The sequence below is a fragment of the Idiotropiscis lumnitzeri genome, chromosome 16 (genome assembly GCF_059441095.1).
Source record: "Idiotropiscis lumnitzeri isolate Australia: NSW breed Sydney's pygmy pipehorse chromosome 16, RoL_Ilum_1.0, whole genome shotgun sequence".
In the NCBI taxonomy this organism is placed as follows: domain Eukaryota; kingdom Metazoa; phylum Chordata; class Actinopteri; order Syngnathiformes; family Syngnathidae; genus Idiotropiscis; species Idiotropiscis lumnitzeri.
Genome location: NC_142406.1, coordinates 7,550,303 through 7,557,427, shown reverse-complemented (window position 1 = coordinate 7,557,427; position 7,125 = coordinate 7,550,303).

Below are 7,125 nucleotides of genomic sequence, written 5' to 3'. Positions count from 1 at the left end.
CTCCATCCATCTGCTCCTGGTCCGGCCGCTCTGTCAAATTTTAGAACCCAGTGTGGCCAATCAAAAAGTTTGCCCATCCCTGTTGTAGACTAACGAATGAAAAATCCAATTGAATCAAAATGATAATTGGGCTGAAATAGGACTTTTTCTTGACCATAGTTTGTTCAAATGCATCATATTCATTTATTTCTTTTGCAATCGCCCTTTGGTTGATGCTAGGAAAAGCGTGAGAGGCCAACAGTGAAGTAACGAATAAAGGTACACTTTCTATTTTGAACAGACAAAGTGTAATATAGTTACAGTGTTGTTGATTCACATCATGGATTAAATTATTGATAATATTGTTTGGTATTAAAATAATTGCGAAAGAAAGTAATTGTTGAGCCGCATATAAAGTATGATGTGAGAAAGTTTGTTGGATGCCGCTATATGTATGCCGGGCAAAGAGGTGGTATCAGCTCCTGCACGGAAGCTTATCTTAAATACAATCTTTATCAGTCAGACGCAATTCTGTGGTGAGTCAATGACTCTCCATGAGAGCAAAGAGATAGTTATCAAAAGGAGAATTAATATCCACTCTCCTCTCTCCCGTGGCTGCCGTGTTGCACACCAGGTCTCCGCTTCATCTCGATTGTTAAAATGGCAGATTTTGTCACTTCTTTATCAATTCATAGACATACACACGTGTTGAGTCATTATCTGATTGTTTTTTAAGTGTTACCTACTAAATTGTCAAACTCAAAGAATGTAGTTCACTTGTCCACTCATTGAAAAACTCCTCCTCCGAGTGATTTGTTGAACCAATTGTTGTTCAACCTTGATAGGTTGCAATAGTGATTAGAAATTCACTAGAATACTCACTGAGATTGACATTAAATATGCTCGTCATAAACAGTAGCAAAACTGGTTTTGACAGAGTAATGAATCCAGGATTTAAATTTAGATGACATTTAGATTAGATTCTTGCTATTGGAATGAGTGATAAAATTGTATTTTTAATGCTGTTTGGTTTTTGTCTTTTGACCCATATTGGGTCACCACAGTCTGGGGTTCAATATTGTCATCGTGACAAGCTCAGAGTCTGCATAATCATTCCTGTCAAAGCAGACGAAAGTGAAAGCATGAAGAATTTCCACTGGAGTCATCATTAGAATTGTGTGGCGTTTTGTTCTTAGGCCTGTCACCTGTAATTAATGTCAGACAGAAAGTGAAGTCTAACTGACATTGAGTTTAACTCTATAATGGGCTGTCAGATAGGAATTTTTTTCCCATCAATTTATGCTTCCTTCTGCGGCTCACAAGCGGAAAGGGCGACGATTGAGGTGAGGTTGAAAAGTCATAAAGTCTTTATAATAATATTACATCAATAAAAGCATGTAGCTTCAATAATCTATCATTGATATCTCTATCTGTCTATCTATCTATCTATATATATATATATATATATATATATATATATATACACACAGCCCGTATTTTTACGGCTAATAGACGCTGTATCAAAGGGAGCAGCACCAGTTGAGGGTGCTGTTTCTGTATTCAATACTTATACTGGGCGCGCCACACTACGAGGCACATGCTAGCTCGCGCAGGGTAGCATGCGCATGCTAGCTCGCGCATGCAAGCTCGCGAATACGGGATCGCTGTCAGCAGCAGCACCCCAGAACGGTGCGAGACGTCATGGCAACACAGCTAATCGACAACGGCAGGGGAGGGATTTCACTGGTCACCACACACCTGAGAGTCACGGTTTCAAATCAAAACGAAAAATCTCATACAATGAAACAAAGAAATAAAATGAACACAAAACATGTATCTCTCATGCCATTCATATCCCCAAAAGAAATAAAAATAACACCAAAAGAGTACAGCAATGCCATTCAGCCGCAGCCAATCACATGGCGGTTTAGAGAGATGTGAGTGGTGTCCTTTGGGCAGTGTGTTTTTATTAATTTTTTTATATTTTTGCAGTCTGTTGTCTAAACCTGTGATGTTTCTTGCTTGAATAATAAGACAGACTACGACATCGTGGACAGCTGCCCTTTTGTCCAGCTTTCTCCATCACAAACAAACGTATTCACATAATGTATTTGTCACAGTCAATTCAAATCATAGATTTCTCAGACTTTTGCCAGCAGGGTGTGCTAACATGGTCGCGAAAAAAAAAAAAAAAAATGATGGCCTCACTGTGACTCCGGTATTCCTGTGTTGAGTTTGCGTGTTCTCCCCGTGCCTGTGTGGGTTTTCTCCTGGTTCTCCGGTTTCCTCCCACATTCCAAAAACATGCATGGCCGGTTGATTGGACACTCTAAAATGCCCGTAGGTATGAGTGTGAGTGCGAATGGTCGTTCTTCTCCGTGCCCTGCGATTGGCTGGCAACCAGTTCAGTGTGTACCCCGCCTACTGCCCGAAGATAGCTGGGATCCATTATTATCCATCCATTATCTGTACCGCTTCTCCTCACTAGGGTCGCGGGGAGTGCACATCTATCTATCTATCTATATATATATATATATATATTTATTTATTTATTTATTTTTAATTTTGTTAACAAAAATGTGTTTTCAATTTGACTTTTTGTCATTTCATGAACCATTATAACATTGGTTACTGGTTTTGGTCTGTTCCTGTGCAGTGTTCAGGAAAGACTACACTACCCCGATATGAAAGCGGGCCACAAGTTGTCAAGGGCGGCTCTGCATGTTTTCATTATTTAAATTTTTTTTTTTTTTACCTTTCCTCATGTGTGAGCGAGCAAAGAGCTCACCACTCAGTTCAACAGCCTCTTAACCCGGGCAAAATTCTCCTCTGCCATTGATTTAGGAAATTTGGAAACACCCTCTAATTCATTGACTTTTTTTTCTCATTAATGAAAAAACTTCTGATTTGTAGAGTAATACTAAAACCACCAACATTAGGAAGAAATATTAATGGGATTATTTTGTAAGCCTATGGTTTATGATAACAATTAATATACCTATCAATATTGATTATAAAATGAAAAAGCTTAAATACCCCAAGTTGGAACTTACTTTATTGGTGCGCCAATTTGGGGTCCAGCAGCTGAGAATGTGGATCAAGACAAAATAATATACTGGCATATATATTTTTGGGGGACTGTGGTGTTTGAACTGAACTGAACAAAATTTTTCAAATAAAGATCTGTCTCACGAGAATTCAATACACCAAGCAACAACAATAATAAGAACTATGCAAGTAAAATACCATAGTTGATGTCTGTTGTAGTGCTGCCGTCTGAGCACTTAAAGGGCATTGGTATTTTGTTTCATACTCTAATGATCCGACATGCTTCTGCTACCTGGTTGCATTCCAAGGAAATGCCTCGGCATTATGAGACATTTTTTTAATTGGTTTTGGTCGCCTGTGCCTACTGATTGCAGAAAAACAGACTGCCTGTAATATCATCTAGGCCCAGTAGTTGTAATTACAAATTAATTAACTGACAATGAAACGCAGCAGCAACAAAGAGGCAGGAATGCTGCTGGGTTTGATCCAAGTAATGTGCACAAGAGCACCTTATTCTCAACGCCTTTGTGTAAGAATAATTGACGCATAAACACACAACATGCTGTGATGACTCAACAAAAAAATGGCACTTGATTGTTTTTACTTGTATTTGTGCTTGATACATTTGAACATATCTTGATTGTCTTTTGCTTGGTTAGATCATTTTCATACTGCAATATCCATTTTGAATTTTTTTACTTCAGCCATCAAGTCGGCAGCGAGAGGTTGAGCAATACCTGGTATTATTCTGCCTTTGCATAATGCAGGTCAGTTTTTAATGTGTATTCTTGTTCTTTAAGAACCAGAATCATATTGGCTACTGAGCTATATACGCCGTCCTAAATACCAATAATTAGCATGCTGTACTCATGTAAGAAAAATGACTTTGCAATATTAAGACTTACATAAAAAAATATGGTAGACCTCCAAATAATTTAGAATCAGAATCAGAATGCACTTTATTGTCATTGTATTCAGTGTGTAACGCGATTAGAGAGCTCCCCGCTCCAGTTCAACACAACAATAATTTAATTAAATATATCGATTAATTAAAGATTAAATAATTAAATAGAAAATAAACACAAAATTGGAAAAATAAAAACACATTATGTCGCTGTTCTGCAAGATAAGGGTAGGTGTGTGTGAGAGTTCAGCATGGAGATGGCTCTTGGGAAGAAACTGTTTTTCATTCTGTTAGTCTTTGTCTTGATGCACCTGTAGCGCCTGCCAGAGGGCAACAGGTCGAACAGGTGTGAGCTCGGGTGAGTATTGTCTTTAATGATATTGAGAGCTCTGCTGAGGCACCGGGTGGCAGCCAATGATCCTCTGCACTGTTTTGGCGATCCTCTGGAGCCTCGCTCTGTTTGCCTCAGTGCAGCTGCCGTACCAGGTGGAGACACAGTACGTCAGCAGGCTCTCGATGGACGAGTGGTAGAAGGCCAGCAGCAGCTTCTTGTCCAGGTTGAATTTCCTGAGGACCCTCAGGAAGTGAAGACGCTGGTGGACCTTACTTGAGTAAGGGTACATAAGCAATACGTGAACTATTCAAGTATTGAATACCTGGTGAGCCAAGATTTGTCTAATTTTTAAACAGCATGAACGTGTGTTTTAGTGCATAGGTGCGTCTATTACATTGATTATTGAAATGATTATCCATCCATCCATCCATTATCTTAACCGCTTCGCCTCACAAGGGTCCCAGGGGGTGCTGGAGCCTATCCCAGAAGTGATGCTGGAAAGGACAGATTTGAGGCAAACAGAGTTGATAATGTGCTATATAAAAATGACGTCCAACAGTGTGACCACAAAGTGTCTACTCTCGTTGAAATTGCATTATAAGAGCAGTAAAATCCAATTAGAGTGATGAAGTTACACAAGAATAATATTTGTAATATTGACTCAGTTACAACAAAATATCTCTTATTAATGCTGGCTATTGACCCATTTCACTCATCACATGCATGTTTGCTTCCTGTATTGTCATCCAAGCACGTAATTAATCACTATGGCAGAGTGCGTTGACTTGTGGCAAGGCGCAGCTGCTGCAGACTTGATAAATCACCGTCACACTTAAGCATATCCTGCGCGAAAGGGCTTTGAACAAACATAGTCACCTTTGTAACTTTGATTATTGAGGACCTTGACATTCCTCCACACACAGGTTGAAGTCAGTGTAGTTAAAATGGACTTCCATTTAAATGACTCAGAATGCATTTTGTTTTGACACATCGCTTCAGGCATTATCAGTCTTGTTTGTGCGCACAAGGTTTTGGATGATGGGCTGCCCACCCCGGGGTGGCGTGCGGTTAGTTCGCTGTGCTAGTCATGTGGTTGTCATGTCGCCGACGGACCTTCATGCGGAGGGCTGCTGGCGGCCGTAATGGCGAGGACCAATCTGGAAATATACTGACCGCTTAGGAAAATTCCAGATGGCCACTACAAATGAGAAAAGACCACGTCATTATGCCTGTTACGTGTAGGTGTGTGCCAATTGGACTAGAAAGGACTTACATTTTTTCCTTAATTCCAAGAGGAAACAGGCCATTTTAGAATCACTGGAGGAACCTCTGACTGCAAGCTATTAAAATGCACAAACTATGGCCTGAGGGCCACATGCGGCCCATTAAACATTTTAAAACGGCCCGCCAAACTTGAAAAAAATTCAATGAATAAACCTTGTTCATGTTTTCATTTCTAAATACTGTGTTTTTTCAAAGACACATATCGTGTTGTGATGCTTTTGTTCATTTTCATTTAACATTAAATGTATTATTTTTTCTCCAATGAGGTGAGGTTACCAAAACACTCCATCCATCTGCTCCAGGTTCGGCCCCTCTGTCAAATTTTAGAACCCATTGTGGCCAGTCAAAAAGATTGCCCACTCCTGTTGTAGACTGTATATGCTGCATAACAATCATGGAATCAAACAATTCACAGATAGTGTTGTAGCAATCATCTCGTCTTCTTTAAAATAGGTTTGAAATTTTCTTTTTTTTTCCAGACAAAACCTTTTTTCAGGTGGAGAGCAAAAAAACTCTTACCTTGCTGACAGTTTCGGCTGTCAAGTCAGCCTTTGTCAGAGCTGTCACACTTCCGTGTCACGTGTCTTATAAATAGCTGCTCTGGGAACCTTCAAAATAAGTCTGATTTCTTGTTTTCTTTTGTTTTTGTTTTCTCATGTAATGTCCTGTTGTTTCTTTTTCACATTCTGTTTGGTGCTTTTTTTTTACGAATAGTGAATGCACCTCCTGTTTCAATATATTTTGACAGGATTTGCATAGGATTTCATAAATGCATTTGTTACACTGTCTTTTGGGTGCATGACTTGTTGAGTTTTTGGTGTGGTTTTATCAAACATTTACAGACTCAGCTATTTAGGGTTCTGTAATTCCCAGATCTCAATCTTGAAGACTGACAGAGACATACATTATAATATGTTACAAATTAAAATGTCACATTCGGTAAAATAGTAACCATCTTGAATGATGCTCTGTAAAATTGAAGATATAATCATTGCTTAAGTGAATATGCTAATAAATTGGATGCCTGAACAAGAATCGAACTGGATTGCCACACTCAGACCTGCTTAACTAAATGCAAAGAGGGTATATACTGAGCATAATTTCTCAGGTTTTAAGCACAGAAATATGCATCTCTCTTTCATTACGCACATGCGGCACACTGGAGGAAGGCAAATTGGGCCGAACTAATTACAATTTAAACGAAACCATAATTGGACATTTTGCGCTTGTCATACGATGAGAGACAGATGGGTATGTAATTACATTACAAGTCTGACATCACTGCAGCGAATTACATGGCAACTCCCCATGCCCTTCATGGAGTGCTGCAGAAAAGTGGCCCAAATTCAAAAACAATTTAGTGATGATTTCCGTAATCAGTCACGGCTGACACTGGGATACTTCATCATACAAATCAGGATAAATCACCACACTTATCAACATCGTGTTAATTCTCTTTCAAGCTAACATAGCAAAATTAGATGAAAAATGGAACGATGTACGTGATTGAATAGACCCAATTAACAAAGAAATATACTAAATTTACACACATGTATATAAGATAATCACTTCAATT